This window comes from Danio rerio, chromosome 16 (assembly GCF_049306965.1).
Source record: "Danio rerio strain Tuebingen ecotype United States chromosome 16, GRCz12tu, whole genome shotgun sequence".
Taxonomy (NCBI): Eukaryota; Metazoa; Chordata; class Actinopteri; order Cypriniformes; family Danionidae; genus Danio; species Danio rerio.
This window is the reverse complement of record NC_133191.1, coordinates 42,407,705-42,420,536: the sequence shown is the minus strand read 5'-3', so window position 1 is coordinate 42,420,536 and position 12,832 is coordinate 42,407,705.

The following is a 12,832-nucleotide window of genomic DNA, read 5'->3' as shown; positions in this document are numbered from 1 at the left end:
TTCCGTGTCTTCATATGTTTACTGCAAAATTAAAACAAAAATAACTTGTTTGTGTACATTCATTTTCCTTTAGCTTAGTCCCTTTATTCATCAGGGGTCGCCACAGCGTCTCTGGGCAGGAGAAATTAAATACATATATATTTCAAATCGCAGCATCTTGTGATTAGCAAATTGCCAAATTTCAGATTGCATTGCGATTAATCATGCAAGTTTTGCGCATTCACGTGAAGGGGTCGGGGTGTCCCAATTCTCTTTATCTTGAAGGCGTAGGGCTAAGGGGAAGGGTTAGAAATCCCTTAAAACAGAGATTTTTCAGGACCACACTATAAACCAAGGAGTACGAACATTTCCCAGAATATCTATAACGACAGCATGGCTGCACACGGACGTCAGGAGATGCACAAATTAGTATTTTTGTCATTATTAAATTTTTCTACAACAAACAGGCATATGTGTTAATACATTCATAACTGCGTTTGTGTTTTACTGTCATGCTTTGAAAAAAACTGCTAAAATAAAAACAGCTAACATAAAAACCCATCTATAATCCCTAATAATAACTCCTGTATAGTAGTCCAGCAACATTCTGTCACTCGATGACACTTAAATACTCTGTCAGAAAAGTCTATTGGCTGGGAATGAGCTTTTTACAGTGTCTGCTATAATCTTAATGTTGTTTTCGTGTATTTACATTAATGAATATGATCACGGTGTAAATGCACAGTACAGTTACATCTTTTTGCCACATTATATCGATATAATAACATGGTATCGTTGCCTTCGGTGATTTCCTAACATAATAAACACCAAAAACATAACACAACTTTAATAACTACAGCAGTCGCCATCATCAATGTCATATGTAGTACGAGCTCCCTATGACATATGATGACGTGTGCAGGTGTAGTGGTGTCCCATTTCTTAGGGGTAAACTTTGAAGCCCTTCCCTTCACACTCTGTTTCAAGAGCCAAGGGGAAGGGGTACAAAAATAGAATATGGATTGGGCCCTAATGATAATGGTCATGCAGAATTCAGTTTCTTTATGCAGTTCGGGCAGTAAAATGTGGCATGCTTTCATGAGATTCCCCCACAAAAATGAGCTTGAAATAACCCACAGGAATCAGGAGTTACTGGCAGTGTGCAGTACGCTATTGCATTCAACAACCAAAGGGTACGTCTTGCCAGTATAAAAACCACCTTGTTTTACAGTTAGTAGCTAAATAATGTGTTTGCACAATTCTATTGGTACAGGTCAACCTGTTCTGTTACGAAGACTTGATTAAAAAAACAGTGTTATATTTTTTGTACATTTTATTGTAAAGTGCTTTTTTTGTTTTTGTAGAGAAAGACTTTGAGGAGAGTTTTTGCTTTTAAAACGTTTGACTTCCCTGAAAACACAACTGGACACTTCCTCGCTTCTGGAAAGTACATTTACGCTTCCAAAGGTAATAAAGCACAAAGACGGTCATTTTGTTTAAGTACAGGTGAACGCTTTAAATGTCATTCATTACCCCTCTCATTTGAAATTCTATTGTCTCGCATTATCGCCACGCAGATGCCAAAGGTTTCCTGTACCTCGCACGTTCTTATCTGAAACACAGCGCTGCAGTTGTGGGATCTTTTCAGGTTTAATCAGATGAATTGCTTTTGTTTGGTCAGCTGCTGGTGTTATGATCTGATTTTTCTGACAGCGCCAGCGGAAGGTGAATCGAATTACCCGAGCATCTGTCAGGTATTAGATTACATAAACCCAATCTTTCCCACAGGAGAACAGAAACAAAAGCCAAACTACACCTGTACTTCAGCAGTTGTGCTCATTTACGACATGTTTACTTCATGTTGACTTTGTGATTGCTTAGAGATGACGCTTCCTTCACGCTTTTACTTTTGAGCTATTTATGTATGCCATACGATTGTTCATCCGCTCTTTTTGTCGTTTGATAAAATGTGAATGAAGAGGAAAATCTCTCTGTGTTATTGTGGTCAGACTAGTTATTTTGCATAGGGACGTTTCATTTGTGAGCTAGTGCGTCACACTGCCACTGGCGCACACAAAAAAAGGCTTATGTAATCAGAAAGGAACAAACAATTGATTGTACCATCGAGTCGGCCATTGAAAACCTGAATGTTTTCAGCATTTTTTCAATTCCGTTCTACATAAACACATGCAATCTCTCAGATGGACGCTTCATTACAAGCTGCTGGTCAACAACTCAGATACTCGTTTTCGAATCATGTTCAGATGGACGGTTGTAAAAATCTCTGTGTACATTATTTCACATTCTGTAGCTAATTGTAAATGGTGGTCGGTTTTTGAAGAGCAGAAACCTGTATGTGGCTATTTGTAAGCTCAGGACAGGAGAATCTCTGATGTACTTGAGACACAACCACTTGTGCAATTAAAGTGATCCTCATTTGACCTCCCTGAATTCCGTGTCTTCATATGTTTACTGCAAAATTAAAACAAAAATAACTTGTTTGTGTACATTCATTTTCCTTTAGCTTAGTCCCTTTATTCATCAGGGGTCGCCACAGCGTAGTGAACCGTCAACTTATCCAGCATATGTTTTACGCAGCGTATGCCCTTCCAGCTGCAGCCCAGTACTGGGAAACATCCAAATACACTCATTCTTTACAGACAATTTAGTTTATTCAATTCACTTATAGCGCATTTCTTGGGACTGTGGGGGGAAATCGAAGCACCCGGGAGAAACCCATGCGAACACAGGGAGAACATGCAAACTCCACACAAAAATACCAACTGATCCAGCCGGTACTTGAACCAGCAACCTTCTTGCTGTGAGGCAACAGTGCTAACCATTGCGCCATCGTGTTTAATTTAAACAAACCAACTAAATTTAGTAATGTTCAACTTCATTTGTTTGTTTAAATTCAGCCCAAATGAATTGTTTTCAACCATTTAACTTAAAAATTTGAGTAAATCCATGGAATAATCTTTAACTATTTTTTTCAGTGTATACAACAAAACTTTAAATGGCAATGACTGCAATGAAATATAAAAATTATATATTTATTCTTTTTAAATTTTCCAATGAAGACAATTAAAAAGGCAAATTTACAAAAAATTTTTAAGGAAAATGTTAATTTCATACTGTTTATCTCAAAATCAGGGCTATTATATAGTTAATTAAATTACATGAACTAAAATAAACATTAACTGAAATGTAAATTTTTTTTTCAAAAACTATATTTCTAATAAATTTTAATGTATTATATTAAATATTTATAATATACAATAATCTATTTTTATTAATTGTAGCTTATTTTTTATTCAATATTTTTTATTATTACAAAAGGTTGCCAAGGATATATGTCAAATAATTGTTTTTGTTTCATTTTATGTACTAAAACAAATAAAATAGTTAAAAAGAAACTAAAAATTTAAATAAGTGGGTTGCACGATCGCCTCACAGCAAGAAGGTCGCTGGTTTGAGCCTCGGCTGGGTCAGTTGGCATTTCTGAATGAAGTTTGCATGTTCTCCCCATGTTTGCCTGGGTTTTCTACGAGTGCTCCGGTTTCCCCCACAGTCCAAAGAAATGTGTTAAAGGGGAATTGGGTAGGCTAAATTGTCTGTAGTGTATGGGTGTTTCCCAGTAATGGGTTGCAGCTGGAAGTGCATCCGCTGCGTAAAACATATGCTGGATAAGTTGGCGGTTCGTTCCACTGTGGCGACCCCAGATAAATAAAGGGACTAAACCCAAAAGAAAATGAACCATAAATGAAAATAATAAAACAATTACTAATTCTTAAAAAAAAAGGATTTTAAAAAACAAATATTTTTCCTGTAAATGAATAACCGAAATTCACCAATTCATCACTAGTAACTATATTAAATCATGATGACATGTAATAGAAATTCATTCATTGTTAATTTAATATTGCTAGATGTAAATAACCATATATTTTTAATTAGTTACATATTTAAACATATGTATATACAGTGCTCAGCATATATAGTGTAAGTACACCACTCACAAATCTCTCTTTTAAATTCATATTTTTATAGGAAGCTATACAATTCTATATTTGTGCATATAGTCAGTGCTGAAGACAAAGCTGAAACTTATCTTACAAAATAAAAGGGTCTAAAAACTAGCACACCGAAATTTACGTTATAGAAAAATATTAAATACAAATTTAAAAAAGGGGAAAAAAATCAAGAGAAGCATTTTTTTTGCAATAATTTGCTTGAATTTAATTGTATTTTCTTTCAATTTCTAAAAATGTTTGGTGACTAAAATATTATTTGAATAAATATATCTGTTTAATAGTTTTAATGCACCTTTGCCTATATATTGCGTAATGGATACAAGTATTCATTTTCAAAATGGGCTGTGCTAAATTATACTAAGCACTTTATCTAAATTTATACAGTAAATCTGTGCTTTACAAATTTACAGCGGAATAAAGAAGCACCAAGTATTAAAAACCTATACAGGAGCACTATACACACTACTGAAGGAGCTATATGAGCACAACAAAGCTCAGCAGGTGCTGCGTGTGCCAAACCACATGTGGCCAGTAACATAAGCAGTCTGACAGACGGGTGACAGCAGATGCCTCTGATTGGATAAGAGCCGAGTGGAGAGCATTGCCATGGTAATACCGAAACGGTTCACTAGTTAGAACTGTGTCAAGAGGTGTCAATGAATTCCTCACACCCCAGACAGAAATGAAGAGGCGTCACCAGAGTCTTCCTCATCAGCCAGTCTGCAGGATTCACCACAGGAGACTCCAGGATGACTCCAGTTAGAAGTTCACATGTTAGCTTAAAATAAAACAACTGTTATCTAAAATAACCTAAAGGTCTTTTTAAATGTAAGCATGTATTTCAGGGATAGTTTACCCCAAAATATACCGTCTGTCATTTACTCACATTTTACTTGTTCCAAATCTGTTATCGAATTGTTTCTTGTTTCTGTTGAACACAAAAGAAGATATTTTGAAGAATGTTTTGAATGTAGGCACAGACTTTCATGTGTATTTCCCCACTACTATGGAAGTCAAGACTGATTGATTCAACGTATCTTCTTTTGTGCTCAAAAGAATAAAGAAACAGGAACTTGAGGGCAAGTACATTTGATTTCAAGTGATTTTTTTTTTATGGCAACACCTTGCAACAAAACAAATTCATGGCAACTTAGATTGTCTATTAAAGTCTGATTTTATTGTGCACAGTGTGATTCATGAAAATCCAAAAGATGATTTGTTTATATTGTGTCCATAACAATTTGAATTAAAGTTTATTTATAATATACTTTTTAAGAAACAAGCGTTCACCAATGTGCTGTACTGCCATGAGTTTAATAAAATCACAGCAACATAAAACACATAACAAATGTTATGAAATAGTATAAATCACAATGAAATGAATACTTAAAATATATTAAAATCCACACAAAATCAAAATTCGCAATGTTTATTTTGCTAGTGCACATTGTCAGTCTTAAGTACATTGCTCACCGAGACCGACATAAAAATATTTGGATCAGGTTTGATTTTTAAAATTTTTTCACATCCTTGGAAAGCATTTTGAGATGTGTTTTACTGTATGTGCACTTTAGGACGAACAAAGTGTGTAATTTAAAGGCAGAACGATGAGGAACCACTGCTGTAACTTATACTGTATGCTGGTTTCAGTGCCTGGCGCACACCTTTGCGTGTGTGTGTGTCCATACCATTGACTGTAAAAGATATAGACGTAGTCTCCGTGATGCCACCCATAGGTTTCTGATGAGCGCAAATGAAGCTACAAGTGAGCCAATCGTCATCATTTTGTTCGAGCGCCATCGCACCGACCGCAGGCGGAGCATGAGCAGAGCATTTTGCTTAGATCTAGCTGACTTAATATATTTCTATAGAAATGAAATGGATGAGCTATTTTAAAAATCGCCCCCTCATAGTTGCCATAAAGGGTAATATTAGCAACAGTTAAAGTCAGATTTATTAGCCCCTTTTGATTTTTTTTTGTTTTTGATTATTTCCATTTATTATCAGTTATTAGAAATTAGTTATTAAAACTATTATGTTTAGAAATGTGTTGAATAAATCTCCTCTCAATTAAACTGAAACTGGAGAAAAATAAACAGGGGAGCTATTAATTCGAGGGGGCTAATAATTCTGACTTCAACTGTATATGCACCAAAACCATCTTTTGTACCAGGCTGTAAACATGTTTTTATCAGCTGTAAAAATGGGCAATTTAGCATAGCAGTCAGCGAACATCTGCAGTTCCTGGAGCCAGCCCCCAAAAGCGAGTCGATGAATTGAAGTTTCCATACCTGCTTATGTTAAGCCAGTCTCTGTTCAGGATTTGTTTATGGAAATGTATGTTTTGTGGCTGCATTTTTACAAAGTATCAAACTGCCACTGATTTTCTGAAATAAACTTTGAATTTCAGGATAATCCCGCACAGATCTTTGAAAAGGAGCTGAACTCTTTGTCCTCTTCATTCAATGGAATGGATAAAAAAAATTGTTTAATTTCCTCTTCTTTTTTTTTTTTAAAAAGGGAAATTTTGCTCGAATTAACTCTAATCTTTAAAATATTGTTTTCTGAAATGGCAGTCCTTCTCTTATGATGCTCTTCAATGTTTGAGGTGACGCAGTGGCGCAGTGGGTAACACATTCGCCTCACAGCAAGCTGGGTCACAGCTGGGTCGCTGGTTCGATCATCGGCTCAGTTGGCGTTTCTGTGTGGAGTGTGCATGTTCTCCCTGCGATCGCGTGGGTTTCCTCCGGGTACTCCGGTTTCCCCCACAGTCCAAAGACATGTGGTACAGGTGAATTGGGTAGGCTAAATTGTCCGTAGTGTATGACTGTGTGTGTGTGAATGTGTGTGGATGCTTCCCAGAGATGGGTTGTAAAAACTTGTTGATTAAGTTGGTGGTTCATTCCACTGTGGCAGCCCGATTAATAAAGGGACTAAGCCGACAAAAAAATGAATGAATGAACTCAATGTTTCACAGCTAGACGTACGTCATCATACTGGATCATACATCCCTTTAGCAATGGACTTTAAAACTTACTGCGTCAAACATCAGCACATGATCTCAAGCAGAGCTGATGTGAGTTTCACTTCAGCAAAGATGTGTTCCTGTTTATAGTTTGTGAAAGCATTTACTGCTGTTATCCAGCCTAAATAGTCTTTAAGACAATTACTATGAAGAATGACTCAAAAACCAGCTTAGGCCAGCTGGAAAACAGTTATGATGTTTAAAAAAACACAGCAACCATCTTAAATGGGTCAGACGTGAATGAAGATTGAAATGAATTTGATGATATCAGTTTTTAAATATTAATTTAAAGAGTTCGGATGCAAAAACCTCTAAGTGCCGTCTGAAATTTCCATAAAAAATGAATTTTCCTTTCAGCCTCCTTTGTTTATGTCGATATATTTTATTTTAAAGACCAGGAAAAGAACTTATTCTTTGCCATAAAAGTGATATTACTGAACATACAAACAGAAGCCTGACTAAAATGCTCATTTTAGATGACAATTTCACATGGTATTTAGTGGTTTCATAGCATTAATAACTACTTGGTTGCTGGATACAGTTAGCTTTTAACAATAAAACAAACAAAAGGGTTAAATTAGATTTGAAATGACAATCTCTAAACCATCCCCATCATTCTTCCTCTTTAAGATGGGATGGTTGGCCAAATCAAAGGTAACCGTGAGACATCAGAGATTAATTTTACACCTTGTAAAAAGGGGCATGATAGGTCCTCTTTAAAACTATATTGCTTAGTGAAAAATGACAATAAATAATAGGCAATGATATTGAGCATGTAACAGCAACGGCAGCTATTGGAGTCTTATTGGCTAAAGACTTCTGTTCACATTAACTTCCATAGATTATTTTTGTCATAACAAACAGCTTGTAATGTTGCTTGATGTTGCAATCTTGCATTTTGTTATTGTTATTTTCATGTATAGCCATAAACAGACAGCAAGTAGTTTGACCGTTTAATGCCGTTTGTTATTCCTATTGATTTTCCTACATAAGCACTTCCGCATTGCAGAATAAGGTGAATAATAATGTACTCATTTACAGAACTTCACCACCAAAAACGGCACAAGAAGGGTTTCCATGGTGACTTGCATGGGAAGGGATGCGTTGGTGATAGCAAGCAATAATTAATCTCAAGGGTCCAGCAGGGGTGAACCCCACAGCTGTTGAGCCTGTCCATATGCTCACATAATACACTACACTGAGGGGGAATGATGGGGGGACAGCAACACACACTTAAAGAGACATTACCCCTTCAAAAAGGAAAAATCACTGTTAATTTAGATCAGGTAGGTGTCTTTTTTTCTTGAGCAGAACATTAAAAAACGTTTTTAGCTTAAATGGTGATACAAAAATGTGTCAAAAGAGTCACTTTGCGCGTCAAAAAAGCATCTACAGGCAAAACTAAATTATTACAAGTGTGTGTGAGTGTTAATATAAAAATTGGTGCTATTTACTATATAATTGGTGCTACTTGCTATATTATTGGTGCTATTTGCTATATAATTAGTGATATTTTCAATATAATTGGTGCTATTTTCTATATAAACATGAATTTAACTTAAATTGTTTAAAAAAAAAAACGAGAATAGCAAACAACTGATAAATTAGAGATAACTGTAACTAGTTAACCATATAAGGAATTAACTCACCGGAGCGTTCTGATTTGCTGATGCAAACTGAGAGGGCGGAGTCACAAGGGACCTGATGTCCACACTAGGACACATGTCATATGCTTCATGTATTTTTCATCCCTCTGTCTTTGCATATCTAATGTAAAATGGGGAATAATATGTATGAGCATCAAGAATCATGCACTTTTGAAAAATGCTGCATACAGTTGAAGTCAGAATTATTAGCCTCCCTAAATTATTAGCTTCCCTGTTTATTTTCCCCCAATTTCTGTTTAACGGAGAGAAGATTTTATTTCAACACATTTCTAAACATAATAGTTTTAATAACTGATTTCTTTAATCTTTGCCATGATGACAGTAAATAATATTTGACTAGATATTTCTTAAGACACTTCTATACAGCTTAAAGTGACATTTGAAGGCTTAACTAGGTTAATTAGGTTAACTAGGCAAGTTAGGGCAAGTTATTGTATAACGATGTTTTTTTCTGTAGACTATTGAAACAAAATTATGCCTAAGTGCTAATAATATTGACCCTAAAATGGTTATTAAAAAGTGAAAAACTGCTTTTATTCTAGACGAAATAAAACAAATAAGACCTTCTCCAGAAGAAAAAATATTATCAGATATACTGTAAAAATGTCTTTGCTCTGTTAAACATTTTTTGGGAAATAATTAAAAAAGAAAAATGGGGCTAAAAATTCTGACTTCAAGTGTATATTGCTTACCTCACAGCACTACAAATGACACTTATTATGTTAAGAACTGAGAAGATTTTAACATCTAAGTTTAGCGTGTGCATGATGATGATGATGATGATGATGATGCATCAGTCAATGTTTTGTAACTGGACATAAATAGAAACATTTGCTGATAGAAACATTCGTTTCTTTAGGACAAAATTTGAGATGTTAAAGAAGCGGAAAGATGCACCCCCTCACTTCCTCTTTTTGCAAAAATGTATAAATAAACTATATGAATTTCGTAATACTATTTATGCACTTTTAACAAAGTCATTAATGGAAAGTGCTAAATCAGCTGTTAAATTAAATCTTCTTTCAATGATAACTTAATTTAATATCCAAGCACCCAAAACCCAAGAGATTGGTTTGAAAATAAATGTTTTCTCTGATTTAAATGCAGGAAAAAGAATATTTACATATTTACTATTCCACATTTAAACTGAAGATGGCAAAATGTGAAAAAAAACACTACAAATGAAAATTTAAGGATTTTACTCATTAGCATGAATGTTTTAATGAAAGAGAAGATGTCTGAAATGTAAATCCAATTCATGGATTAATCCTTAGGTTGGAAAAATGGTAAGATCATGCTATTAATTTAAAAACAGAACTGATTTCATAGAAATACTTGTTTTGACTAACAAAATGAAGAGACAAAAGAGATTAGTAACAAAATATTAAGAATATATATATATATATATATATATATATATATATATATATATATATATATATATATATATATATATATATATATATATATATATATATATTTGTACTGTCTCCAGTTAAGAGAAAGTGAAATAAAGGTGGGAGTTATCTTACCCCATAATAAAAGTCGACTGATGGTATGTGAGAAGGCTGGGTCAGCATTCAATATCTGACTGCAGAATCTGACAGAATAACACCAGCACAACTTCTGGGACCTGCAATGCCATCTTGACACCAACACACGTAATGTCACAGCAGTAATATTCAAGCAGTTTAAATATTTGCAAGTTATGCTACTTCGGAAAAAAGAACAACCGTCCTGTTGAGTGTGGGTGTTGGTAAAGCTACTGGAAAAAGTATCTAAATTAACAATATAAGACAGCTATGATGAGTTAACGTTAAGGCGATTTATTGCTTCCAATCTGTCAGTTTTTACAAATTCCAACATCCATAACATAAAAATGTAAATAACGATTAGCCTGTTTGAAGGCCTTATTCATCAATACCACAGATCCGCAATGCTCTACTTCCGTGTAGATACTTATCGTTTTGATTCTCCTGAGAAGTCTGTCCGCAGATATCTGTATCCCAGGAAGTCTCTGTATCCCTGCGTGTGTATGCTATGCAGCAGGTCTTTTTCAGGAAATTTTAAATTCCGTGTTACTTCCGTTGCTATTTTCTGTTCTGAACGAGATGGTTCAAATCAAATTCGAATCTCAGACGTTCGACAAAAGCATGTGGGTTTATAGGCTAGTAAAAATGTAGAAAAAAAAAAAAACTAAAAGGATGTCTTAGTCGATTAATTAGGCTATATAATCAGTTTTACTACAGGTAACGTTAGCGTTATAAGGTTTAAAATCATGGAATGTAACAAAATCAAGGTTGTGGCTGCACGACTTAATAATTTCGTAATAGTGATGAATTGCGAGCAGGCATTGTTTTGAACAACAAATAGCCCAACGTTATCGACTCTATTACAGTTTTTTACAATTGCTATGACACTTTTATCAATACATTTAACAAGTTTCCTAAACTCTTAACACAGTTAGCACAACATCCGTCTTCGTGGGCTATACAATTAACACATTTCTTGTTGTTTTGACACAAAATGCATCCAGTTAACACAAATTTAAAATGCTTTAACTTCTTTTACACACAAGCACAACCAAGAACAAAACAATGTAATTTTACAGTCAAATTTACAAATGATTTAACACAGTATGTCAGAACAGATAACACCATGTTCTAAACAGAAATTATATAGGATAAAGTCAAAAGGAACAGCTGTTCTAATTGTGAATAGAAACACTAGTTTATTCCCTGTATTTTATTCAATTGCCAATGAGAAACAGCATATTGCGGTTATATAAATAAATAAATAAATGTGTGTGTGTGTGTGTGTATATATATATATATATATATATATATATATATATATATATATATATATATATATATATATATATATATATATATATAAAAAACTGCAATTTGAGTCTCTCATATATATATATATATATAAATATATATATATATATATATATATATATATATATATATATATATATATATATATATATATATATATATATATATATATATATATATATATATATATATATGACAGCTGATTCCCATCTAGAAAGCACACTCATGTCTTGTTTTGGTTTTTCCAATCACATGATCATATGTTCTAATAGAGGACTCTTGAGGTTTTTGAAAGGAACATCAAAGAACTCTGTCACCAATACGTCCATGTAAGATTATGCAATACAGTCATTACTGTACTATACACAGTGTGTTTTGCAGTAAACTACTCTTTACTGTAAACCTGGAGTTCATTAGTACATACAGTACATATACAGTACAGAATTTGCATACACTGTGTCTAATTACTTTCAGAAAGTCATGAAGTTAGAGGCCAATCAAGTACCACATGAAATTTTCAATGTTGACAAGGCTGGGGATGTCGCCGTAGGAAAAACATAATAGGCCAAAGGGCCACAGTTACCGTGTCGGGCCACAGAAGATATCAAGTATAATGTGGATGAGAACATGTGGCAAAAGACCAGGCAGTATAGAAGATTACTTTGTTATTTTATTTATAATTGTGGTGCTTTTCCTGTTTGCAGTGATGTCCTTCTGCAAAAAAAGTCTGTACTGCAGAAATTCTGTGTCTGTATATTTTTTACATAAACTGTAAATTTTATAAAGCAATTTTTTTTTCTTCGTTTTGTATAGAATTTTTGCCGTAAACGAAAGAAAATGCATGCATTTACTTAACCCAACGAAACAAAACTGTAACGAGACTTCAAATATAAGGGCAGAGCTGACAGATAAACTAATGGAGTTTCTGTAATGTCAGCTGATGATAGTGTTTTTATTGTCAGTGTGTTCTGATTGACTGAATGTTTATGTTGGAAGAGAACATGTGTTAGTGTTTTGAACAATAATTTCATTTTGAAACATGATTGCAGTGTTTTGTTAGACATGGTGTAGTGTGTTTGTTTATTATTGTATTTTGAAAAGTAGTTTAGAGGTTTAGTTTATAATGTTTGATTTTGAGCATAAAATTAACTGTTTTGCCAATTGTGTATTTTAGGTGTGTTGCTGCGTTAAGAGTTTAGCAAACTTGTTAAATGTATTGAAAAAAGTGTCATAGCCATTGTAAAAAACTGTAATGTAATTTCCTCAAGAAAACTGTATAAG